Source organism: Lissotriton vulgaris, chromosome 9 (assembly GCF_964263255.1).
Source record: "Lissotriton vulgaris chromosome 9, aLisVul1.2, whole genome shotgun sequence".
NCBI classification, from domain to species: domain Eukaryota; kingdom Metazoa; phylum Chordata; class Amphibia; order Caudata; family Salamandridae; genus Lissotriton; species Lissotriton vulgaris.
Window position 1 is genome coordinate 1,215,069,241 of NC_141697.1, and position 27,948 is coordinate 1,215,097,188.

Below are 27,948 nucleotides of genomic sequence, written 5' to 3' on the forward strand. Positions count from 1 at the left end.
TGTTTGCACCTTTGCTGGTAGTTACCCAGGTAGCATATGGAAATAGCACTGTGAGCTAGGAGTCTTGGCAACCCAGCCCTCCTCAGTTAGTCTGAAGGTGGCTATGGAAGGCCACCCGCTCAATAGAGACCAGCATGCCCCGCAGTGCCCTCGCATGAGAAGGTTCTTCATTTTCCACTAAACTCAAGGTGAGAGCCAATCCAGAAAGCCTCTGGGACCAGGAATGGGCAAACTGGTTGATACCAGCTTAAATAAAACCTAACAGAGGACCTCCTTGGTGTTATCCCAGTGTCACTACTCCAGCCCCTGATCATGTGTAAGGCCAGAGTGAGTGAGAGCCCCGCTTATTGAGTGTTCGTTGTATGTGTCCAGGCAGGGTCTGGATGGCCCCTTGTCATCCCCCGAAAGTGATATCCTGAATAAATTCCCCCGCTTTAGAAGCAGAACCAGCACCCGTATAATGTCATGTGTACCTTCCAATAAGAGTCTGTGCTGGCTGAAAGCACTATACTTGGTTGTTGTAGTTGTGTGGGGGGGTCAGAAAGCGGGTTAGACCGCGAGTGGGGCAGCATCCGTGGGACTCCTTGTTTCTGGTCCAGTCTACTTCACAAATCATTACTGCCAGGAATCCCAAACCAAAACCAACTGAAGCATACAGAGCCTACAACTCCCAGAATGCACTGATTTGTTACTTGAAAGTCTGGAACTGAAGCCAAGCAGCTTGATTTAGAGGATGGCATAGAGGTGGGCGAGCCAACAAATTAACAGGGATAGTTAAGTCAAGGGGCTGACTCTGATCTAACATGTGCACAAGCCGAGCCCTGAAAATGTTACTTTGCAAATTATCCAACAAACATCACATAGAATATGATAAAGTCTCTTCAAAATTAAAAGTGTCTTTCTCTACCATGTAGAAGCTTTGACATTAATACATCACATTATACCACTGCTCTGAAAAGTACTCATTAAAAGTGATGTTTTAAACATGAACCATTAGTGAACTAAGAAGGTAACACAGTTGTCATGCGCACATTGAATGTGGCCGAGATTATTATAGAGCAACATTATTGTCTATTAAATCAGACACAATAGGTTTTTGTACAACTAGCATTCTGAACTCCCATATTTTAAAGTGCTTTCATACAAGATAACGAAAGTAAAGGAGCTATGATAATCTAAAGCGTGCCTTACACACATATATATATGTTTTAATATAAACAATGGTCCCTCACAAAATGTATGGAAATAGAAGTTAATGTAGAAATCCAATGAGATCTATGTGGCTCTGTAAATGGTGGTGCATGCACTCCTGTGTTTAAACAGGGAAGTTCACAAAGTTCTGTGTGCAGATCTGGTATCGCTCACTGGTGCACGAGCGTCTCTATAATACACGACCCCTCAGTGCATGGCAATGTCTCCAAAGGATGGAGTAATCACATTCAAAATACTTTCCCGCGTATGGATTTCATCAATTGAATTTATTGTTTTTTCATAAATTCCTTTTTCTTAGTTTGTTGTAAGCAAACCCAAACCTGTTTTGATTCCACAGAGGAAAACATTTACTGAATAACAAAATAGTTTGGGTCCCAATTGGTCAGTCCCAATGCATTTCGGGCTCTAGGGGCCCTTCATCAGGGGAATATTCAGTATCTTTGTGAGTGAAGCACAAAAGGGCTGGGTTACCAACAATGTATAAATATAGTCAATAGCCGAGGTCGCCTTATGCGAATCTCCGGTCACCTGACGAAGCCCGCTTTCACTTTCTATTTGCCACGCTGCGTCTAACTGAGATGTTTTAAACACTGGCGTCCTTACAGAAAGTTGATTCAGACTATGGTAACTTCGGTAATCTTTGGTGTTTAACCACGCGGTGAGCGGTGAGCATTTGCTCAATTCTATGTATGTTTGTTTATTCTATGTATATATGTTTCTTGAATGTTCCATTTCGGACCCTCTAGGTCATGTTACGCGGATTACAGCAGGTTACTATTTTAGCTTAATATTCCATTGCTCGCCGTCAGCATGGGTACTTAGGAGCTCATTATGCGGCCAGACGTGCGGCGGTCCCACCAGCCTAATTAGGATGGGCACACCAGTATGGCGGGCACATCCTGGCCTGTTAACATTGCGGACGGTGCTGCTGGCTGCAGCACTGTTCGCAATAGTAAAATGCCACAATGTGCATTTCCGTGCACAACATGGCAGGCACCACGCGGTGCTTGCCACCTTGTGCATGGAAATGTAGGGGGGTACCATGGGTATCACCCCAGTGCACCTACACCCTCCCCCCACACAGAAGGGGTCCACAACGGGCCCCCAAACCCAATCCCTGCCAGCCTTTCCATGGCAGCATCGCCACCATGGAAAAGCCACTACCAGGACACATCCTAATATGGCGGACGGTGCCTGCTAGGTACCGCCACCATATTAGTGGCCCTGCTCCACCCGCCAGGCAATCGGCGTGGTTGCCACCGGCAAAAAAGCGGCGGACGTACTTTGTATCCGCCGCGATACTCACCGCCATCCTATTATGGTGGAGGGTAAATCCCAACGTGATGGTGGAACGATCGCCACCGCTGGCCCGATGGTGCCGATCGTTCCGCCATCGTAATGAGCCCCTTAGTCACTGAAGGCATACGCCGTATGTCTCAACCGGTTTAATGATTATTGTTTTTGCACTTCTTTCATTTGTCCCGGAGCTCTGTCACAGACACTGCATGGGGAGGTAGACTGCTTGGATCTCGGTTTACTGTAAACATACAGCACAGTGGGAAACGTTCATATTTAGTGGACCTGCTTGCCCTATATTATGGCAACACAGTTTATTAATTGAAGGGCATGTTACAGCTTGAACGCACAACCTTCATCATGCGTCAAGAGACTCTATGCTACGTCACCACCACGATAACTCCACTCCTACTCCTACCTCCCTCTGCATGAAAGAGGCATTTCCATTTTACTTTCTGTTTTAACTTCACTTTTTTGTTGAGTTGTGTTGAGTAATTTCTTGCTGGTTTTATTCATGTGCATATACTTTGCAAGTCTGTCATCACACGTGTGAAACAGTTTTTTTGCACAACGACCCACACACAATATAGACCATTTATACATTGTTGGTAACCCAGTCCTTTTGAGCTTCACTCACACAGATACTGAATATTTCCCTGATGAAGGGCCCCTAAAGCCTGAAATGCATTGGGACTGACCAATTAGGACCCAAACAATTTTGTTATCCAGTAAATAATTTTTTCCTCTGTGGAATCAAACAAGTTTTCTTACAACAAATTACGAAAGAGGAATTTATGAAAAAACAAGAAATTCAATTGATGACATCCATACACGTGAAAACGTTTTGAATGGAATTACTCCACTCATTTGGAGACATTGCTGTGCACTGAGGGGACGTCTCCCCTAAGGGGGACGCCGTTCTGATCTATATGGGTCTGCCCATCCGGGCAAAGAATCTTTAATACATATTAAAATAAAACAAACTGTAAATATTCAAGTGGGGGGACACACAACCTAAAAGGGAGAAAAAAAGGTTCAGGCATTTACAGACACTTGGGTTTGAAGTACATAATCTTCCAAGCAAATGTGTAAAGCAACATTGTAAGCACATTCCAATGAAAGAGACAATAATGATTGTGTCAAGGTGTGCTAATCCTGTGCTTAAAAACTTTACTGCAGAAATGGCAAAAGACTTTGTCCCTCTCTATCTCGACATGGATGGCACTGTGCTAATCCATTGCTTAAAGATTTTGATAGAAAAGCAGACATTTGAGGTGAGCAGATTCAGAGGGTCTCTGGTGTGGAGAATGCTCTATACTGGAGCTTCTTTCCACCTAAACTTGGGAACTACCCAGAGTTCACTGCTTCTTTTTTGTGTAATTTAGGAGTCACTCTATGCCTGAAAGGGTATTATTTTGACTTATACTGGGTGCTCCCTTGTGTCTGGACAAACCTAAACCTCTCTGAAGAGCTATAATGATAGAAAAACACTGTCAGGTGTTGCGTTTAAACATTTCAGGTTGGCATTTTACCAATTCAAAGCTTTAATCCTGTGCCTGGAGTGGTAAAAGGCTAAACCTATGCTTAAAAACTTTGCTGTAGAAATTACAAAAGACGTCCCTTTCTATCTCAGCCTGGACGGCCCTGTGCTAATCCTTTTCTTAAAGATTTTGATAGAAGAGCAGATATTTGAGGTGAGCAGATCTAAGAGTGTAACTGTTGTTGCAGGGTTATACAGGAGCTACTCTCCATGGGCATAGGAGACACTACATTGGGGGGGGGGGGGGCGAGGGGGCGGGGGGGGGGGACAAGGACAACCTTTTGGACTTTCCTGTGACCCGATTCAAATCAACTACGGTTTGAGAACTGTACACTCCGCTAAACGAATACAATTGCATAGTTTTGTAGTTAACCATTGATAAAGACAGGCATGTAGTCACAGTTTGCAAGTATGCTTTAATTGTTATTTACATTCACAAAGTAATTAGACCAAATGTGAAAAAACATGTTTTTGAATCCTACATCGTCATGCAACAAGCAAACAAAGGTGGGCCGAAAAAGGAAAAATAGACAGAATGCTCTTTGAGACATTCCTAAACCTCAAAATGATATTGGACTAATATTGGAGTGTATTGGAGACAGGCTACCAGCACACAGAGCTGTAAGAGCAGAGAAATGTCCACTTTGTAAAAGTGACAAATCTAAAATAGTAATATGAAATCCAACCTTACCAGTAAAGAGGATTTATCATTGTCATTCCAAAGATGCAAAACATGGTACAGATACTCCTTTCTAAACAGGAATAGCAGCTCAAAAGAGTATATTGGGGAATTCCCAATTGTAATCTATGAGAGGAGTAGGCCTCACAGAAGTGAAAAATAAATGTAGGTGTTTTTCACTACAAGGACATGCAAAACCTAAAAAGTACATATCCAACCTTTTAGCAACATAGCGCCCTACCCTATGGGCTACCTAGGGCCTACCTTAGGGGTGACTTATGTGCAATAAAAGAAAAGTTTAAGGGGTGGCAAGGGGTTTTTAACACCAAGTAAATGTAAATGTAAAGTAATGTAATGTACATGTAAATGTAATATAAATTGATACTTGTATAGCGCACTACTCACCCGCAAGGGTCTCATGGCGCTTGTACGTATACCGCTGTGGAACCCATCCTGGCTTTTCCTGTGAGGCATCCACTCCTGGGCACCCCAAGGTGGAGGCCAGGCATCCTTAGCGTTGTGGGGGCCGTTGTGGAGATTAAGCAAGCTATTGCCCAGAGTTGCAGAGTGGGACTCCATGATTGGAATAGGCACCGAGGCGAGAATTATCAGGTCCGTGGAATTTTTTGAGTCCAAGACCCACCAAGGCGGGGAATTGAACTCTGGTCCCGGGCTAGACCTCTGCATCAGGGTCTGCCGCTCCAATCATTGAACCACACTTCTCTAACAAGTTGCCATGGCAGTAAAATTGCACATACAGGCTCTGCAGTGGCTGGCCCGAGACATGTTTAAAGGGCTACTTTTATGGGTGGCACAATCCGTGCTGCAGACCCACTAATAGTATTTAACCTCATGCGCGCTAGCGGAATTCCGCTCCTGTGCTGAGATTTTTTAAATCGCACTTTACGTGACGAGCTGGGCTCGTCATCAGCGTGCGAGGAGGCTACGCCATGACGAGCCCAGCTCGTCATCAGCCTGGAAGGGGTTAATTTACAGGCCCTGGGTCTATGGAATACCACTGTACGGGGTCTTACAAGTAAATTAAACATGCCAGTTGTGTATACACCAATGTTACCATGTTTAGAGGGGAAGCACATGCAGTTTTGGCCCTGGTCAGCAGTGATAAAGTGCTCAGAGTCCGAAGGCCAAAAAAGAAAATCTGCAAAAGGAGGAGGTAAGCAGGCTAACATTTTGGAAGAAGACCACCCTAAGGCTGGCATGTTTAATAGTATGGTATAGGATTCTTTGTGTCTGAGAATTGAAGTAAGTTGTGTCCAATGTGGAAACCCCTGATTCAGCAGGGGCACAAGAAGGAGAGCAAGATTAGTTTCTCAAACACTGGAAGTGTATCACCTGCATTCTTGTGAATGGAGAGTGAATAAACCCTTAATGCATTGCAAAGTATACTACACAATAAAGAAACTTCTGTTGTCTAATAAATGAGAAGCGTTGTTGAAGATAGATGTGTGAGTGTAGAGTGCGCTCAAACCACATTATCTTGCACAAAAATATAAGAAGCCCTATGAGATGAATTTGCAATAAGAACTAGCCTTGTGTGGGATGCTCACAAATTAAATGTACAGTGTTTTTGTGAAAGAGAGATGCTTACCAATGTAAAAAGAACTGCTGTGCGAGACATGTGTGAGATGCTCACAGAAGATTGGTATAGTGACATATGCAGAATGAGGTGTGTGGCAAAGCTCCGATATGAGGTGTAAGTGACGAACACCAGAAATATAGTGTTTGTTGTGTGTGAACCTTACACATGAATGAAGTGGGTGGAAAGTCACAAATGAGTAATGCATGCAGTGCACTAAAGCACAAAAACTCCTTTATATGGGAGGCTCACAAAACTATAAAATGCTCAAAACAAGCAAATATGCCTCGTGCCAGGATTATTCAAGCCAAAATATTGAGCATTTAATTGAAACAATGATTGAAGGCATGGAGGCCTTGCTCAAGACTATGATGATTTATTTATACGTAACATTTGGAGAGTTGCATATAAATATTGAATTAATCTTTAGGGAATAGTTCTTGCTACCAAGAAAAAAGGTCAGATGGGCAGGATAACTTGGATAAGGAAAATCCTACAAGTCCGGAGGGCTAGGAAGAATTTGGAATTAGAATCCCATGGTGGGAGCACTTGTGAACCTAGAGTTAGGGAGCACTCCTTTGACACTAGCAACCCGAGTAGGGTAGTTCCTCCTTAAAAGCAGGGTGATGACATGCATAAGTGGATATTGGATTACTGTTTTAGAGAGGGCCTGTATAGTTCATAAGGTTCCCCTAGGCCAGTGGGCAGCTATCCAGTGGTTTCTCTTTGCTAACAAAGGTAGAGACAAGCCCCTGACTGTGAAGGAAGAAAATGCAGAAAATTGCAAAGTCTTGAAGAGTGCCCTCATAGATGGGTTTGGGTTAACCACTCAGCAATACAGTGTCAAGTTTAGGCACAAACAAAAGGCAAACACTCAAGACTGGGTAGATTTTGTAGATAGTGCTATTAAGGCTCTGGAATGCTGGCTTAATGGAAGTAATGTGCATGATTATGAGGGACTGCAATATTTACTTGTAAGGAAGCACATCTTTAGCAACTGTCAAAATCAGCAACTGCACCAGTACATGGTGGGCTCGGATCTGACCTCTCCCCAAGAATTAGGAAAGAAGGCAGGTGATTGGGTCTGCACCAGGCTGAAACAAACGTCTCATGGTAGTGTTGACCAGAAAACCAAGATTCTTCTAAGGACAAGAGAAAGGTGGGGAGAAATCTAAAGAAATGAAAGAGTCTTCTCAAGGTCCTCAAAAACCTTCCTCTGGGGAGGTCCCATTGCTTTTCCTCTTCTAACAAGAAACCTTGTTGCTATTTGTGTAAGGACAAAGGATGCTGATTGCTCTAAATCTAGCACCAATACTGCTACTACTCCTCCTAAATCCTCTAGTGCCCCAAGCAATAGCACTGGTAGCAGTAGTGCCCCCAAGAGTTCAGCTGGGTTAAGCTGGGTCAACCTTGGGTACTGAAGTGGGCTCTGGCCTAGTCAGGATACCCACTCAGGCTGTTTTAGTCTGTGGTGGTGGCACTGAGCTCGCCACCCTTATTGTAAATCCCACTAACTTGGTCAAATACAAACAAAAGCCTCTCATACATGGTCAAGGAGCTGTGGCATACAGGGACACAGGGCCAGTGTCACTATGGTGACAGAGAAACTTGTGTCTCCTGAAGAGATTCTACCAAGTGATCAATGCTAACAATACCAGGACAGATCATTTCATGGCAGTTGTCAATCTCAGCTGGGGAGGGGTAACTGACCTAAAGAGAGTTGTGACAACCACCGACCTACCTGTGGACGGTCTACGGGGCAATCATTTAGAAACCTCAGCCTGGTCTGAAGTGGAGTTCAGAACTCATGCAGAAATTATGAGAATTTCAGCCAGTGTCTTTGCTGTCACTAGGGCTATGGCCAAGAAGTTAGGCACTGAGGAAGCCCTGGATCCTGAAGAAATGGACCAGCCAGCTCCCAGGAGATGGAGCAAGAAGGATAAAGATGTGTCCTCCTCTCAGACTCCCAATGAGAATCAGCCTCCTGTAGGAGATGATCTCAGCACCTGTGAAGGAACTGTCCCAGAGGAGCTTGGGCCAGACAAGGCAGAGCAACTAGGGTCAGTGGTCCTTCAAGGGAAGACCTGAGCCTGGAGCAGAAGGCCTGCCCCTCTCTTGAACAACTCAGACATCAAGCTGCTGCTGAGGAAGCAGGGAATGTCAGTGGGTCCCACAGGATTTATTAGGAAGAAGGACCCCTGTTTTCTGGAAGTAGAGACCCCAAGCCTGGTGCCACCAGTAGGTTGGTCATGCCTCAAAAGTTCAGGGGTATCTTATTGACTCTGGTGCACAACATTCCCTTACAGAACATCTTGGGCAAAGCAAGACTTAGTGCAGGCTTGTCCCTCACTTTCTCTGGCCCCACGTGTGAAGACACCAAGGATTGTTGTCACTTGTGTCACCTGCCAAGCCTGAGGTAAGTCAGGTGGCACTACAAAGGCTCCCTTAAACCCACTACTAGTGGTTGGGGGTCCCTTTGAGAGGGTAGGGATCAACATTGTAGGCCCCTTAAACCCTCCAACAGCATCAGGACATAGTTTTATCTTAGTGGTGGTGGACCATGCCACTAGATATCCAGAGGCTATTCCTCTTAGGAACACTACAGCTCCTGTAGTGGCCAGGGCTCTCCTGGGAATCGTTTCCAGAGATGGGTTCCCTAAGGAGCTCTTTTCAGACAGAAGTACTAACTTCATGTCTAGCTACATCACTGTTATGTGGAAAGAGTGTGGTGTTAACTACAGGTTTACCACACCCTACCATCCACGGGGCAAGGGGGTTGTTGAAAGGTTCAACGCGACCCTCATAGGTATGATCGTGGGACTCCTAGAAAAGCGGAGTAAAAAATGGGATGTCTTACTACCTTGCCTTCTCTTTTCCTACAGAGATGTTCCTCAGAAGGGGGTGGGCTACAGCCCATTTGAGTTTTTGTTTGGACATCCAGTTAGAGGTCCATTATGTCTAGTCAAAGAAGGATAGGAGCAACCTCTCAAGCCTCCTAAACAGGACATAGTAGACTGTTCTGGGCCTGCGTTCTCACATGGCCGAGCATATGAAGAAGGCCAGCAAAAACCTTGAGGCCAGCCAGGAGCTATAGAAAGCTTGACATGACCAATAGGCTGTCCTTACTGTTTACCAGCCAGGACAAAAAAGGTGGGTGTTGGAGCCTGTGGACCCAGCTGCTCTCCAAGACAAGTGGAGTGGCCCGCAAACTATACTGGAAAAGAAAGGTGGGTCACCTACTTAGTTAACCTAGGTACTCCAAGAAGTCCCCATAGGGTAATTCATTTGATTTACCTGAAACCTTTTCTTGACAGGGCTGTCACGAGTGTGGGACAGGCGGAAGAGAGGGACCCTCTCCCCGATCTCCTCTCTCAGGACTCTGTTGAAGGATCAGTTGAAGGAGTAGTCTTGGCAGACAGCCTCAATGATCAACAGCAAGCTGATTGTAGACAGGCTCTCAGTTTTCTGGTTTCTTTACTCTGACACCCAGTCAAACCACCTGGTGTACCCATGAAGTGGACATAGGTGACAGCCTGCCTGTGAAGAACAAAATTTACACCGGCGGGATCCTGACAAGCACCTAATAGGTTTGAAACACGGGAACTTTTCCTTGATGAATGCTTGAATATAGGAGGCTCCCCCTTGCAGGGTCTAACAGATCATTTTAAGATGGCCAGATTTGCCAACCGGTAAGTAGGCCCGTAAGTACGGTTCTCCCACTGTTTCACAGCACACCATAGCATGTGTGCTGTTGTATCACTTATGTGGCTACTTTCACCTTTGTAGCCAACTCACTTGTGCTTACACAGTGGTCCTGAAGAAAGCCGTATGACTACACTAAATGGCTGAAACATGTTGACCCACACAACGGTTGTTGAAGTAATATTTTTTATCTAAACTATATTCTGTTACCAGTTTTTAACCTTGTCCTAAGACCCTTTGAATAAAGTTTTACAAGTGTGCATTCTTAGCGACATTTTTATTCTCACCACCTAGCACCTACCTCACTGCACACAAAAAAACACCTACTCCGCTATAGTCGGGCGTTGAAGCACAGCTGGATTGTACTCAACAGCCCGGCTGGGACCCTAATGATGAAGCATGCCACTAACTAGGTTGGTGGGTGAGGGGTCTTCTTACAAATCAATTGGATGCCTGTGGTCCATAACCTCACACTGAGTCGATAAAAAGTGGCAACACTCACCTATGAGTTTCGTCCACATTGTTTATAGTATAGCAAAATTTACAGACAGCCTGGCCGTGTCAGAGATTGCATCAGGACAGAGGTCCAAAATATGCCCGAGTTGGGAGTCATTGAGCCTTCAGATAGCCCTTGGGCTAGTCCTGTAGTCCTTGTACTAGAACCTCACACCCAGGATGGTGAGAGAGAGATGAGGCCTCAATGCAGTCATTGGGACTAATGCCCATCCAATTCCAAGGGCAGATGGACTGATTGATACTTTAGCCTTTGCCAAATATCTCAGTAATATTGACTTGACTGCTGGTTATTGGCATGTGGAAATAAAATTGACAATGGTGCCCCATCATTTCCCTGTATCTGCCTGACAGCCATTTTTCTATTCAGACAAGCACCAATTTGTGTGACATCCATTTTGTCTTCAGACCCACAAGCAAGACACCCTGCCTCTGGCACCCCCGTTCTTTGACCACACATTTCTGTGGTTCTGCCAATTCTAGAAATCAGCAGTAGATGGTTCCTGTTTTCTTAACTGTAAGACACCCAGCACCTGGCATCTTAGTTCATTGATCACCCCTTCCTGTGCTTCAGCCAATTCCCAGAACCAGCAGACAGTTCCTGTCTTAAGAAATAGTTCCTGTCCTTGACTGCAAGCCAGAGAGCAGATGGTCTCTGTTTTACACAAGATAGTTCCTCTTTTTGACTCTTGTGGTTCAGCCAATTCCCAGAACCAGCAAGATAGTTCCTGTTTTACACAAGATGGTTCCTGTTCTTGACTCTAAGCCAGAGATAAACCCCCGAATGAGTAAGGGCCTTCAACTGAAAGAGAACACATTTCCACACATCACATGCCCTCTCACGAGACACAAGACACGCCCCTACCTTGACACATCTGTTGGAAATTACTGCTTGTCACTTCCCTTTTTCTTGTCACTTCTCTTTTCTTCTTTTGCCTATTGACTGAAAACTGTATAAATATTCTGATGTATGAATAAAGCAGCAGACCACTCCTGTACCTGCTTGGTGCTGGAGCTCTCCCCTTAACTCGAGTTACTGGACCCTTTTTTTTGTACTCGAGCACCACGGACTCCTCTCCTTGCTTTGACTGAAATTATGATTATTAAGTATAGAAATTCTGAGATGAGGTAATATTGAATTAATTTACCACATTAATTGGCGCCTGAACAGGGATGTTCCTTTTTCCCCACGCGCCGGCGATATTGGACCTGGTACTGTCCCCTCCTGACCTTTGACGGACTTCAAAGTGCACAACGCGGGGAATTCCCGCTAACTCCCTCGAGGCAAAGAGAGGGACCAACTGCGGCCCGGCATCCACACGAGGCGGTGAGGAAAATTGCGGGGCGTCCTGAACCAGAGCCCAACCTGTGAAGAGACAAGTCCGAGGTTCTGCGAGTCCCACCTTAGAAGCTGAACGCATTTCAAAATCTTCAAGAGGCCTTCCAGTTATTTTCTTTCGGTGAGTACTGCTGAAAAGTATAAAGACGAACCCACAGCTTTTGTGGGTGCGGTAAAGATACATGTTTTTGTTGGTTTCTCACCTATCTTTGGTGAGGACTGCTAAACTAGTATAAAAGACGGACTCACCACTTTGTGGGTGCGGTAAAGATACATGTTTTTTGTTGGTTTCTCACTTATTTTGTGAGGACTGCTAAACTAGTATAAAAGACGGACTCACCACTTTCGTGGGTACGGTAAAGATATATGTTCTGTTTGTTTTTCTTTTTCTCTCAATTCTAAATCTTTGAAAAGTCTTGCCATCATGCCTATTTTCTCGAAAATACGTAAGATAGCAACCAAAAGGAGTATTCTTGAGAAGGAAATTCCCTTTCCTCCTCAGGATACTCCAGGACACTTCATGTATGCAAAACATGGTCTCGGTGCAATTATTTATGGTGATTTATGGGTGGATTATACTAAAGACCTAGAACACAGATAGAGATGGCCTGAAAATTGTACTTTTGACATGGAATGTATTATAAAATTTGAGAAACAGTTGTGGAAGAAAAAGGGAGTCAGCCAGTCACAAAGTGACTCGGTGGAATTATGGCGAAAAGACGCCCATAGGAGGCAACAGAAGGAATTGCATAAAGTTGAAAAGGGTAAGAGAATGTCAGAGCAGGCCAAGAAAGAACAGTTACAAGAAATAGGGAAAGAAGTAGTTAGTGAAAGGAATAAAAGGGAACAATCAGCCATTTCTACTGGTTTTTATCCTGTATTGCCATCTGCACCTGAAAACCTTAACATTGCACCACCTAAGACACAACCTACCGCCCCATCACCAGAGGATACTTTCACCAATTTCCTCTTAGATACTCCACCTCCATATGAGGTTCCAGTAATTCAACACCCTCTGCCTCCGCCACCCCTTTTACAACATAACACACCACCTCTCACTCTAGAAGGGGGTGCCGTAAGTCCAGACCCAGGTAAAACAATTCCCGACTGCCCCTATGATCCGACTCCGAGCAACACAGGGGAGGCGGGCCGAATAAGTAAAATACTTCATGACTCCTGGGATGAAATAAGACATCTACCAGCAATTGACACGTTTCTTCAAGCGGCCTCTGAGTTTCTTCGTACTGGAGAGAACTCACGAGCCATTAACGCTATGACTACAAGAAGATCACACCCTGTAAAAATGCACATGTATAGGTTCCTCCTTTGCTGTTTCATAAAACACATACAAGCAGATGAAAGAAATGTACCAGTTTCACTTTTTGACTTATTAGATTCTGCATCCGACCACACTTGCCTAGAACTTATAAATGATGCACAAGACAGGTTCACCCGTAAGGTGACCCGTATTCTGCAAAACTTGCAACAAATGAAGAGAATAAGAAACTGGAGGAGGAAATTACTGAACCTACTGAAAAAGTCCTACCCGTTCGTTCTTCCGCCCCTAATTCATGAACACCCCCGCCTACATTCCTCGAAGGTCACTCTGAACGGTCATCTCCAGATGAGTTATTTGAAAAAACATACAATGCATTAGACTACTGGTTAGACCAGGAACCTCCGCTTACACCGGAGGAGGAGGAAATAGCCAGAACTGCGACCCTATGGGTCTCTCAATATAAGATATATGACAATGATCTCATAGCCCAACTTTTTCTAGCATTACCACACTCACATCAAAGATTAGCAAGTCTCTACATGGTACAACACCTCATCACACTCAATGACACTCATTTTAAACATGATCCAAGACTCGAAGATTTTCTGTCTGACTGTGCTGATAACATGTTCCTCCACAATAGTTCAGTTTTTCTCAACACATTTATAGATTTTAGACAGAAATACCAGAAAACGACTGAATATAAATCTTTCAATAATACTTGTGGACCAATTAATAGACTTCCTCAAACACGCCAGTTCCCCATGAGAGAGGTCCACCCAAGAGCTGACACGAATGGCACGCTACAACGCGTTTTTATTTATGTACCCTTGACAAAACTTGAGTTACTAAGGATAAAAGAGATGGTTCCCTCCCACTCAAAGGATCCTACTGGATTCTTTAAAGAATTAGGAGATGTATTAATGATGGGAACATATACTCTTTCTGATATCACAGCAATTCTGAAATTATTGTTGCCATCGGGTATATATGACAAACTACGAGAAAAAAATTGGGAAGTAGCAGGTGAACACATTAGATGGACCGAACTTCACAATGACGAAAATACTAGAGTAGCAGGCCAAGGTATAGGAGACAGACTAAAAACACTTCCTGGCACTATTTTAAAGGTGCTACCACAGTTACTGACAGTGAAAAAGGAGGACTGGGATACAATTTCCTCCTGCAAATAGAAACATGGTGAATACATAGGAGATTATTACACCAGACTTGAAAAGTGTTTTGGGGTAAATAGCGGCCTTACGCCGACAAGCGAAGCTTACCCGCATCGGTTTGTTTCCAAATTAGTAGACGCCTTGCCCGCTATTAAGGAAAGAGTACTAAAAGTAGAAAGTACCTGGCAAGCACATACACCACCACAGGTGTTACAAATGCTACAATATCACCAAAATGGCAGTGCAGCTGACAACACTCGAAGCTGGCGCTACTCCACAATTACCCTGGACAGATGAACACATGCAAGCTTTTCAGTCTCTTAAAAAGGCTATGTATCAAGCCCCAGTGTTAGCAACACCTGATTACACCAAAGATTTTACCTTGTTTGTAACAGAAAACTCCGGTACAGCACTTTCAGTCCTGACCCAACTTCAAGCAGACATAGACCATGTGGTTATTTTTCAAGTACATTAGATCCAGTAGCACAAGCATTACCTGCATGTCTAAAATCAGTAGCAGCTACTGCACAAGCTATTAGACAAAGCAATGCTATTGTATTGGGACATCATCTGATAGTCCAGGTCCCACACGCTGTAGAACTTCTGCTAAACAGAACGCAAACACAGCATCTGACAATAGCCAGACTCACCGGATATGAGATGACGCTTTTTCAGCCACATATTGAGATTAGACGATGCAACATTTTAAACCCAGCAACACTGTTGCCACTGACCTCTCCTACTGAACAACTTCACGATTGTATTGACATAATTGATTTAGTTGCCAACCCCAGACCAGATTTACAAGATACTCCCCTTTCTAAGGCAGAAATGACACTTTTTGTTGATGGTTCTTGCATGAGACTCCCCACTGGAGAACTAGCAGCAGCCTATGCCGTCACAAATGGTACAAACACCTTGGAAGCACACAAGATAGAGATACTGTCGACACAAGCAGCCGAACTCATAGCACTAACACGAGCATGTCACTTAGCAAAAGGAAAATCAGTTAACATTTACACTGATTCACAGTACGCTTTCGGGGTTGTACACAACTTCGGCACATTGTGGGGAGAGAGGATATTCCTCACATCACATGGGTCTAAAATACAGCATGCTACACTCATCACTGCCCTCTTAGAGGCCAGTCAGTTACCAGCGAAAGTTGCAGTATTAAAGTGTAAAGCACACACAAAAGGAACCGATGAAATATCAAAAGGAAATGATTCCGCAGACCGTGCAGCCAAATTAGCAGCAAACACAGAATTGAATATACTACACCGCCAATATGCAATACGAGACCCCTTTTCTGACATCCAGGATGTCCAAAGTCACACCACACCACAGGAACTGCTAGAATGGAAGGAAAAAGGAGGGGTCCTTACAGATCAGGGTTGGATGACACCTGAAAGAGCAGTATGGTTTCTGCCTGATGCTATGGTACAGGTTATAATAAACACCATACATGGACCAGCGCATCTGGGAGAAAAAGCCATGTTAGACAGCATACAGAACATATGGCACAACAAACATTTGAGAGCTGCAGCCAAACAAAAAGTCAAAACGTGCATGATTTGTAATCAGTTCAACCCAGGTTAAGGCACAAAGGTGGAGCAGGGTGGATTCCAACCCCCTGACCATCCATTTGAAGTTCTCCAAATGGACTATATCCAGATGGAGAGATGTAGAGGTCACAAGTATGTGCTAGTTGTAGTATGTGCTCTGACCAGATGGACAGAAGCCTATCCCGTCCCAGATTATACTGCAACGACAACTGCTAAGCAACTAGTAAGAGAATATTTCCCGAGATATGGGTTGCCCCGCGTCATCTACTCAGACAACGGCCAGCCCTTCTCCTCTGAACTCATGAAGCAAGTGTCTATTCTGTTAGGGTACACTTGGAAATTTCACTGTGTAAGACATCCTCAAGCAGCAGGTCTAGTAGAGAGACACAACCAGACTTTGAAGACAAAATTGTCCAAGATATGTACAGACAAAGGCGTGGACTGGATGGTAGCCTTACCGGTTGCCCTTTTCTACATGCGTATGGTAGCACATTCCTGAACTGGTCTATCTCCATATGAGGTGGTCTTTGGCAGACCACCAAATATGTGGGGTACACCAATGCCTAAAATAATTACTGATGTAGACAGCAGAATATTGACTGATTACCTGGCTTCCTTGATGTCTGCACTCCAATCTTGTCGTTCACAGGTCGCTGCAGCCTTCCCTGACAAAACCGCCCCTGGAGAACACACCATCCGACCCGGCGACTGGGTGATGATAAGAAACTTCGACAGGACTAGTCCTCTTCAGCCCAGGTGGAAGACTCCGAAGCTCGCACTCCTAACCACGCGGACGGCGGTGAAGGTCCAAGGCAGGAAGGGCTGGCTACACGCGAGCCACTGCCGGAAATATTTTGGACAAAGAGACACTGTAGCCGGCGACACTGCCAACCCTAGTGACATTGTAACAGAACAATCTTTTGTACCTTTGGAACTGACCCCACAACAAGAATATAAATCATAGTTGAGGTCTGCCATCCGGACTCTGGCTAATTAAGTCCACTGGGCGCAGGTCCAGTGGTGAAGCGGTTGGAGCATGGGGATGGATTTAAACACCTTGACTATGTGGGAAAAAAGATAGAATGAAACGCAGAAACAAGAACATTAAGAACTTGCGTAGTGGTTCTATCATATGTTTAATGATATTGTTTTTCTTCATAACCATTATGACGTGTCTTGGTTGGATCCTCCACACAGTTTTTCCTCCAACACCACACACCTCTCATACACTCAACAGCACTCAGGAACACACATATCATGACCTACCCCCTCATGAACAAGCCCATAGACTAGCCTTGCAAAACAATACCTTTATACAGATGTTACACTACACTCATCAGGCAGCAATAGCACAAATTGCTGGATATGTGGCCGCCTCCCACCTCATCAGAAAAAGGGAGGGATGCCTCTTTTCCCCTTCCCATTTTCCTATAGTGGGACTTGTGAAGCCTGGTTCGCCCTAATAACAGCTGACGATACTACCCCCACCTCCTGCCCTCACGGAAATAATTCATGCAAGAATGGATGGCCTTGGGGGGACTTAAACAATGTACTTAATGCTGCCTGTTACCCAAATAAGGATGGAAATCCTCAGGCGACAGGTACAGTCCTAGAAAGTGAAGAATACAAGAAAGGGAACATGACCATGTCCTACAAGATGTTAAATACCAAACCTAAAAAGAATGCTGGTCCCCCTTCCATCTCGGTCTCACCAGTAAAAGGACACCTGTGCATCCAGAAACATGGCTCTGTTCCATTAGGGCACAGTGACTGTCATACTACTATAAGTTTTGAAGACAGAGGAAAGTCTTCATTTCTGGCATCTCGCCATACTTATTTCGTCTGTGGCCAAACGGCCTATGTGCCGCTGCCCTTGAACTGGGGGGGAACTTGCTATATAGCATTTCTGTTACCCCCTGTCTTTGTGGCCCCATCCACTTACCACCGAGACCTCCTGGTGCCCCATGTCAGACATAAAAGAGCGATCCATACCTCCTTGGTTGACCAAACAGAAACCTCATGGGAACAGTATACAGATTTTAACAAAGGGTTCTTCTTCTTTGTTGGCCCTGTACAGAACAGCAAGCTTATACGCAGGTTGACAAGGACCTTAGAGGCTGTTGTAAAACAGACGGCGTCTGCCCTGGGGAGCTTAACCCAGGAGCAGTCCGCCATACGATTGGTTACTCTCCAAAATCGCCTTGTCCTTGACATCATCCTGGCTGACAGAGGCGGAGCCTGTAAAATTATAGGCTCTAGCTGCTGTATATTTATTCCTGATAATTTCCCATCTGTATACACGGCCATAACAAAATTACACAAGATAGCCGTAAGTTTACATCAAGAACCTGGCACTTGGACGTGGTCTGATTGGTTCTGGAAGATAATATCGTCCTGGGGATGGCAACTGCTGTCAGCAGCAGGTATAATATTCCTGATAATTACTGGATGCTGCCTTTGCATCCAATGTGGTCCTGCCCTGTGCGGTCTATGCGCTGCAAACTGCATTCCTAAACCACTTGTCCAGCAGAGAGAAAGGGAAAGAATTATGCTACAAGAATGTATAGATGATCTCATGCAAATTGAGATATAATGTAGGTACACTCTGGGGCAAGGAGGGAATGTGGAAATAAAATTGACCCATCATTTCCCTGTTTCTGCCTGACAGCCATTTTTCTATTCAGACAAGCACCCATTTTGTGTGACATCCATTTTGTCTTCGGACCCACAACCAAGACACCCTGCCTCTGGCACCCCCGTTCATTGACCACACATTTCTGTGGTTCTGCCAATTCTGGGAACCAGCAGTAGATAGTTCCTGTTTTCTTAACTGTAAGACACCCTGCACCTGGCATCTTAGTTCATTGACCACCCCTTCCTGTGCTTCAGCCAATTCACAGAACCAGCAGACAGTCCCTGTCTTAAGAAATAGTTCATGTCCTTGACTGCAAGCCAGAGAGCAGATGGTCTCTGTTTTACACAAGATAGTTCCTCTTTTAGACTCTTGTGGTTCAGCCAATTCCCAGAACCAGCAAGATAGTTCCTGTTTTACACAAGATGGTTCCTGTTCTTGACTCTATGCCAGAGATAAACCCCCGAATGAGTAAGGGCCTTCAACTGAAAGAGAACACATTTCCACACATCACATGCCCTCTCATGAGACACAAGACACGCCCCTACCTTGACACATCTGTCGGAAATTACTGCTTGTCACTTCCCTTTTTCTTGTCACTTCTCTTTTCTTCTTTTGCCTATTGACTGAAAACTGTATAAACATTCTGATGTGTGAATAAAGCTTAAGACCACTCCTGTACCCGCTTGGTGCTGGAGCTCTCCCCTTAACTTGAGTTACTGGACCCTTTTTTTTGTACTCGAGCACCACAGACTCCTCTCCTTGCTTTGACTGAAATTATGATTATTAAGTATAGAAATTCTGAGATGAGGTAATATTTAATTAATTTACCACAGGCAATCAGACTCAATGAGGATGTCAAACCAAAAACAGCATTTTCAACCCCTAGTGGGCATTATCAATTTATTGTGATGACTTTTGATAGAAAAATACACCTGCCACATTTCAGAGGCTGGTGAATAAATTCTTAACAGGTCTGGAGGCCTATAGTGCAGCATACCTGCATTTACCGGTCAGAAGGCATTTGATAACTTGAAGGAAGCATGTGCTCAGCTCCAATTCTGCAGAGTCCTGACTACTCTAAACCATTCATTGTCCATACAGATGCTTCGGAGATAGGGATAGGTGCAGTTTGTCACAGCTTAATGCAGAGGGCAAGGATCAATGAGTAGCTTTTATAAGCAGAAAGTTGACCCTCAGGGAGAAGCGTTGGTCAGCTTCTGAGAGAGAGGCCTTTGCCTCTGCCTTTGCCTCTGCCTTTGCCTTTTTGTGGAAAAACAGTGGGAGTTTAAGGGGATGCGGGAAGTTTGGCGTAGTGCACTTACGTGTCACGGTCGTGTATACGCTTGACTCTCTAGGGAGACAAGAAATACGTGGTTAAGCGGGATGAATGCCCGACGTTAAACAAGATAATGCGGGTCTCTGTTGGAGCTCCAACTTACTTGGGACTGGATGAAAACAACAGCGACTGGTCGATTCTCCGATCGAGGGCTGAAGGGTTCACGGAGTGGCGGCGACGGCCGCCGGAATATGACACTACACGGAGTGTTTTTCCACTTAGTTCACGCCATCACATGGGTTTAATCAACGGGTACACCACCTGCTTGCTGTTATTGACAATGCCATTATATTTTGCATGCAATGTAAATGCATATGTTTTATCAGTTATAATTCGGAAGGTAAAAGCGTGTTTTTGTTTTCAGAACTCCTTGACAAAGGGCAACACAAGCCCGAAATGCATCGGAGTATCTCTTTGGAAACGTCTGTCTACACACCATCATAGTGATGGGATATACAAACTTTGAAATTTTGTGAATTAATGAACAAACAACTCTTTGCGAGATTGATGAATAAATAATCAACTGCTAAAAAGCAACATTGGAGTCTGTCTTGATCCGACGAACCACATTGTGTGCCCATATGCAAGGATGCGTTTACTCCCCATGTAACGCACACAACCAATTTTTACCTACGACGTACACGGACGGTTACGTCTCTTGCCGGAGCACCTTAAAACTATTTGTAAAATCATAAATTTACATAAGAAACTCAATCTAAACAATTGCTGTGCGCCACGCTACTTAGTTTTCGCTACGGGCATCAAGGACATCCGAAAGTCGTGGAGGAGTCACTCTCCTGCATCTGCAGGCACCGCAACAAAGCTGACCGGTCTGCTGTTTGTCATCCAATGGACTTTCCGAGGCCCAGCAACTTAGGTGGTGGTTCTACAGATCCCTAGAGGCCTGACCTGCCTACACTTCAATTTTGAGGACAGTATCCCTCATCAAAGCTGCTGGGACTAAACCCATGTGCACTGTGTTGACTTGCAGTTGCCAAGGCTTGTTGGCTCTGCACTCCAGAGATCTTTGGGCTACTAGAAGCTTCAGCCTCTAGCGCCTCATCCCTCAAAGATCAGCATCCTCTGCGCTGCGGGCCTCCATCTTTGGTGAGCTGCCTGAGGTCCTCTTGCGACTCCTGTGCCTTCCCCCTGTGGGTCCTCTTGAGGGTCTTCTTTTGCTTCAGTGGGCTCCCCTGCTTGCTCTGGGCCTGCTCTGACTCTCCTGCACATGGCGAGTCGCTTGGATCTTACTGGTCCCAATGTTTGCATCTTTTTGCTTTCCACACCAGTGGCTGCTACCAAGGCTTGTTGGTCCTCCCGCTAGACACCGACCACCTGAACACCGACACCCAATATGGACCAGCTCATGCATGGCTCCTGGTCTTCCTCAGCATCGCCTGGTCCTCACAGCTGCAGCAACAAGGTCACCATCTTCACTCTTGAACCTCCCAGCATCGGTGCTTCCGTGTCTCCTGGTCACTTCTGAGTGGCATAGACTCTCTTCCCCCTGCTTGCAGGTTCTCTTTTTCAAGAAACCTCTATTGTATTCCACCGGACTTCTTCACGTGCTTCTTCAGAGGCATCTTCTTTGAAGACTTCCATTGTCGTCTTCGGCAGGTTCCGACGTCACTTCACCCCTATGCACCCGGCTTCCATGGTGCCGGTAACCTGGTTCCTGGGGCATCCACAGATTTCGGTGACTCTCCAACCTCCCAACTTCCAGAGGGTTTCTTCAAGGTCCTCTGGTAAAGGTCCTTCTTCTGTAAAACTGCAACCACAACTTCTCCATTGACTTCCATCGGGCATGCAGCTGTGTTTGTACTCTGCACACAGCCCCTTGGGCTTCCTGGGTACTTAACTTGGGTAGTTCCTTGTGTCCCCATCTCCTATGAGTCTTCTGATCCAAGTCCAGTTCTCCTTGAAGTTTGCCTACCACTTTCTCAGTATATTGTTTGGTCTTTCCCTGGACACCAGGGTATATTTGTGCTACTTACCTAATTATTTTGAAGTATTCTGTGTGTATTGTAGGATATATACCAATTGGTTAGTGGTTGTATTGCATGATAAATAGCCTTATTTTTTATAAACACTGTGTGGTTCTTTTTCATCTAATCTACACTGTCGATTAAATGTGGTAAAACAAACTGCTTTACATTCCTTCAAGGTAAGCCTGAAGGCTGCTCTCGACAGCTACCACTTTGAAAGCTTTTTATGGTTATCAAAGACCACCAAAATCACCATAAGGGTTGCCTGGATCTGTGCAAGGCGAATCACTCCTGAGAATGTGCACCATATACTAAGCCAGCCTCCTACAACCACCAACACAAGTTCTCCAATATACTTCTGCCACCAGGGCACAAGTCCTAACCAAGCTAGGCAATATGTAAGTGACATCACAGTGCATGACAATGCACGTGACATCACAGCACATGACTTCACAGGAAGTGGTATCACAAACAATTACATCAAATTCTAAGACCTTGCATATGTTAAGAAGGTCTATCATGAGTACATTAGAGCTTATTACAATATTTAACAAATTAGAGTTTGCGTTGGAGTTGTGCAAAAAAAGTAATGCAACACCGGTGCAAGATATAGGTATCTGCTTATACATTTATTTATTAAAACTCTGCCAGAAAGGAATTGGCAACAAGGAGAAACGTGTCAGTATATCTGTTCTGCTTAACTGGTTACAAAGTCTGCATTTTAAAATATCTTATGGGGTTAAGGCACCTGGTGCATAGATCTTTATGTACCTAGTAAATCTCAGGAAATTATAAGAATGGCAAGATAACTCTGGAGGTTAATGCTCTTGCTGGAGAGACAGGTATTTGTCTAGTCCTAGTTTCGAATCAATATAGCATATAGGGTTAATATGTCTCACGCAATGCACATCATATGATATTCAGATGAAAGATTTTTTATTTTATGTAGATGGGTAAATTGGTTATTGCTTTTATCACAGAGATCCTTTACTGGCAATTCATAAATTGTAATCCTGTTAATATAGCACAGAGAATTATAAAGGAAAGGACATGTGAAACCTACACCTTGTAACCCTCACTTTCATATGTAACACATCCGGTAAATTGATTTACACACATATAGTTTATTGTAAATGTATAACGTGTATGTGTGATTTAAAGAGCCCCGACACCCTGGATTGGGTTGGGTAGCGCTATAAAAGAAATCAAAACAAAATAGTGATGTTTAAATTGATTTTTGTGTAAATATTTGGACAGACTAACATCTGACACAATGTACTGAGCAAGATGTGTGCTTAGACTATGGCTGATGCTAATTGTTCTTATGTTCCATGGCAAGGTCTGGGGGGATATATCCCCAGAGTCCCCCACACTTCCTACACCCATGCTGCTCGCCACCTAAACTTGGGAATGGGAACTACCCAGAGTTCTCGGATTCTTTTTTTTTATAGTTTATGTTACTCTATGCCTGAAAGAGTGTGTATACATATATATATATATATATATATATATATATATATATATATATATATTCATGGACATAGAAATAGGGCTAAATGTTGACGCTGCACTGACTAGTGCTAACATTTAGTCCTCTTTTTGTGTCAATGGCTGTCCCGATTTTTTGTTCTGAATATCTGGTCATCCTAGGCAAGTCTGGGGACCGCACAAAGATCCACCAGGAAACTTGTGGTAATCCTCCACCAAAAGTTAAATTCAGTGGCTCAAGCGTGCAGGTAAACATTTCCAAGATTATTAACGACACTAGAATTGTGGGTATTAAAAATGTACAATTCATTTTGGGGCACATTTCCAGGACACAGGTGGTGGCAGACATTCTACTTCTGGCACTAGAGGGATACTGGGCACAAAAGATACTTGAGAAAAGAAGGTGAATTTTCCAGTAACGGAAATGGCCAAGAAAGACCCCAAAGACGGACAGAAAGAAATCCCACCAGCAAAACCTGATCGTGCATGCCAACCTGATCAAGCATGCCAATAGACCCGATTCTGGCGGGAGACTCCCGATTTCTGATGCCAAACAATGGCTTTTTATTGGTGTGGCTGTCTCCTGCCTCACATTGCCTCTACTTAAATATGTCAGTGGGGTACATACAGTCTCCCGATAATGTTTTTTTAAATGTCCCACTTTCCTCTTCTAATGTACATGTATGCCTGGCGGATGTCCCACTGATAGGTTACCGTCTGGCAGAATCGTCACGCTGTACGCTAAGAAACAGAATGGAATCTTACGAGTGAGTGGATATGCACGTAGCGCCCACTCGATCGCCTCGAAGCACTTACGAGTATTCGCGGTGGTGGATCGATCGCTGCCACAACAAGGCAGTCTCGCACGTGCACAGCAGTGTGCCGAAAACCAGGCAGTGGGGACAGCGGTCCGCGTCTGCTTTCCTTTCCTTCTGACCTTTTCTAAGGCTACTACTTTCTGACTCGGCATGGCTCGCTTATTTGTGGCTGGGGTGTTTTGTAAGTGACATGTGACCGTCCGAAGTCACGTGACCGTTTCGGGTACTCCTGGCTTTCTGGAGCCAGCTGTCAGTGTTTTGTGTATTCCGACTTGCCATCAAAGTCGTATTCTGAGAATCGTGAAACTACAGGTCCCAGAATGCAAAGTTCTTTCGCTCAGGCGCTGAAAAGGATAGCGGAGTCTTGCAGACTGCATGGAGATTAGGCAGCAGTTGCGTAAAAAAACATGCTTTGTTCCAGGACTAAATGATATGTAAATTGCAAAAGGAAAACCCGCCCAATTTCAACACAGATTGAGGCGTGATAGGAACGGGGGAGGACAAACGGCAGGCCACGCGGGACAAATAAAGTTTACTTTCGGCGTTCTGTACCTGAGTCGCAGCTTCCTTCCTCTCGGCGCGCGGAGAGTGTTATCACCTTTGTGACAAGAACTCCAGGACGTGGAAAGGACCTTCCCGCTCCTCCCAAGCCTGTCCCACGCTCGCGGACTTAAAGGGCCAATGCTGCCCTGGAATCTTTCCAGCAGAGCCTGTTTTATTGCTCCCAAGCGCCTCGCCCTTCACGGGCCGAGCAGGCGGCGCTCCATGCCACGTGCGGGCCTGGCCTTTCAGACACAAGAAAACGGACCAGTTTCACTGTTCTCGAATTAACTGTGAACTGGACTTGGAGCGTTCAGAATGCAAGGTGTAGCTGGCTACAAAAGCAGGAAAGACACATCCTAGGCTCCTGAAACACACCAAAGGGGAGGCTGCTTGCGATAAGTTTAATCACTGGCAATAGCTCGGGGTAGCATTCCAATCCATAGTTTTTTCGTCACTAGGCCACCTCAGATTAGACCTAGCCATATGCAAATCAGCCTTCACCCTGCTCCTAGTGGTAACAGTCCAACCCGAACTGTCAAGCCTGGCCCACCCTGAAACAGAACACAACCAAGCCAGGACCGGTTTTGGGCTAGTTATGGGCTCATCCGTTGAGTACAGCTCTGTCCCAGTGATAGTGATTTTGTGACCCACGTCTTGGCATGGTGTGCCACTTAGGGACAGTAGTGAAGTATCCATCAAGGAGCGAGGCAGACAACAAAGTAGCAGTGATGAAGATGATTTATTTTAGAGAAGAGATAGCGTTAACCAGAGCCCACGCCAACCGCTGCACAGGAATAACTGGAATGCCTGGGCACAGGATTCCACATTCCAATGCATGCGGCGAGGTGAGCACAGCAGGGAGAGCGAGGAAGCACGAGGATACAACACATCCTCCTTTCTAGAAAAGAAAGAATTAATCTTAACAGAATGTACATACAGGCAAAGTAATAAATGCAGACATATAACATTGAGATCAATCTGGAAAGGAAAAGGTTATTTACCAACAATGTAATCTTTATGCAACACAGGAGGTTTCCTCGGACGGGAGGAAATTGGATGAGAGGAGTGGAGGGGAGTGGACCCAATAGAAGGTGGAGAAACAGGAGTATGACTTGAATTGAAACCAGTAGAAAAAGTCCTAGTGTGGTTGGGAGCACAAGAACTGCTAAGAGAAAGAGGAACTTTGACAACCTTAGAAAGGCTCCACACATTGCCGTCTGACAACTCCACAACCTGCTTACCCACTCTAACAACTAACAACGGGTCAGAAAAACGTGAAACACCAGATCTAAGAAAGCCAGACTTTCTCACACGTACCCAATCACCGACCTTACAGGGATTGCTGGAAAAGGAAGGCACTAAAGGGGAACGACGACTAGCACACTTGCCCTTGACAAGGTCATGCATCCAGGGTTGGCTCAAATTACACACACCTTTCCTCCCCCGCATTATTTCAAAAGGAGAAAGTTCACCATAGGCCTTAGGTGTATTCCGATAGCTCCACAAAAGCTTTCTAATAGCCTCGTAACAATTCTCACCATTGCACACAGCTAGTTGTAGACCTTCTTTGAGCACCCTGATCCATCTTTCAACCATGCCATTCCCTTGAGGGTAATAAACAGAGGAACGTTTGTGTCGAATACCATGATTGCTACAGAAAAATTTCATCTCGGAAGAAGTAAACTGAGGGCCATTATCAGAGAGCAAGGAAGAGGGAAAACCTTCTTTTTCAAAAATCGAATTTAGGAAATCGATAACCACCCTAGAAGATACAACAGAAACGAACTGAACTTCTGGCCAACTAGAGAACTGGTCTATCAAGACAATGGCGTACACAGGACCCTGACCAAAAGACATAGGACCAGCAATGTCTACAGAAACGCATTCCCATGGTTTTGACGGTCTTGAGATGGGATCGTGGAGGTACTTAACAGGCTTTTGAGATTTGTCACTCACACAACATTCAACACACGATCGTACTTTTCTCTCGATCAGTTTGTCGACTCCAGGCCACCAAAATTCACTCCTAATCCTTTTTTTCATATTGGACATGCCTGGATGACCCTCATGAGCCATGTCCAAAACAGTGTTTCTTAAGTTCTGAGGAACTACTAACAGTAAACCTCTCAAGAGGGTTTCTCCTTGGACTGAGAGTTCAGGAGCCACATGAGAATAAGGCAAAACATTAGGGGATAGACTATTTTTAGGAGGCCAACCATTTTTGACAAAAGATATGACATCTAAATAAACTTGGTCACCGGCACAAGCAGAATTCCAAACATCTTCACTAATGCATCCATTGGATACCTCACAAATAGATACAACTTTGTCAGGGTCATCATCAGGTGCAACAAGATTATCATCATCGATGGGAAGTCTAGAAAGAAAGTCAGCAAGGACATTCTTAGCACCGGGAATGTACTCAAGAGAAAAATGAAAATCTTGAAGTTTATACTGCCACCTAGCAATTCTAGAGGTGGCTTTACCGCAACCTTTGGTTGTGAAAAGATCTACAAGGGGCCGATGGTCTGAGCGTACTACAAAGTCAGTGCCATATACATATCTACGAAAGTATTCAATACCCCACCAGCAGGCTAATGTCTCCTTCTCAAGAGTGGAATATTTCGTCTCAGCACCCCGTAAAGGCCTTGATGCAAAAGCAATGGTAACAAGACCTCTGTGTTGCTTTTGCATCAGAACCGCACCAATGCCAACATTGCTGGCGTCAGTAACAATAAAGGATTTACAATTAGTGTCGAAAGGTGCCAAAGCAGGAGCAGAAATGATACATTTTTTGATAAAATTGAATTGACATTTACAGTTATCGTCCCAAACAAATTCCTGATGGTTCTTCATTAAGTTGCGAAGGTGAGATGTTTTATCAGAAAAAGATGGAATGAATTTGGCATAATACTCGGCTAAACCGAGGAAAGATCTCAGTTGATCTTTGTTGACAGGTTCAGGTGCATTTTCAATTGCTTTGACCAGACTGAATTTGGGAGAAATGCCTTGTTTGCTAATGGAATGACCAAGATAATCTACAGAATTTTTTCCAAATTTGCACTTTTCTTTGGTGAGAGTGAGACCGTTGTCCTGAAGGATGGAAAGAACTTTAAACAAAACTTCAGAATGTTCACGTTCGTCCTTACCAAAAACAAGGATGTCGTCCTGAAAATATAACACATTGGGTACATTCTTAAACATGTTGTGCATTACGCGCTGAAACACTGAGGATGCGGACACTAA

The 27,948-nt window shown here is 44.6% G+C and overlaps 1 protein-coding gene and 1 pseudogene across 2 annotated transcripts in view; one reads left to right on the forward strand and one right to left on the reverse strand.

Annotated features, from left to right (window-relative positions):
• The window catches only part of LOC147693064 (solute carrier family 26 member 6-like), a 222,609-nt gene extending 197,802 nt beyond the window's left edge, over window positions 1-24,807 (reverse strand). The window contains exon 1 of one of the 2 annotated variants that reach the window (XM_086939311.1): window positions 24,712-24,807. The gene's annotated coding sequence lies outside the window, so the exon portion shown is untranslated. Of the gene's footprint in view, window positions 1-24,157; window positions 24,325-24,711 lie in introns of those variants that run through there. The other variant, XM_086939312.1, reaches the window with a different exon arrangement.
• On the forward strand, window positions 16,980-22,810 carry LOC147693066 (endogenous retrovirus group V member 2 Env polyprotein-like; annotated as a pseudogene).
• Window positions 24,808-27,948: the final 3,141 nt, after the last annotated feature.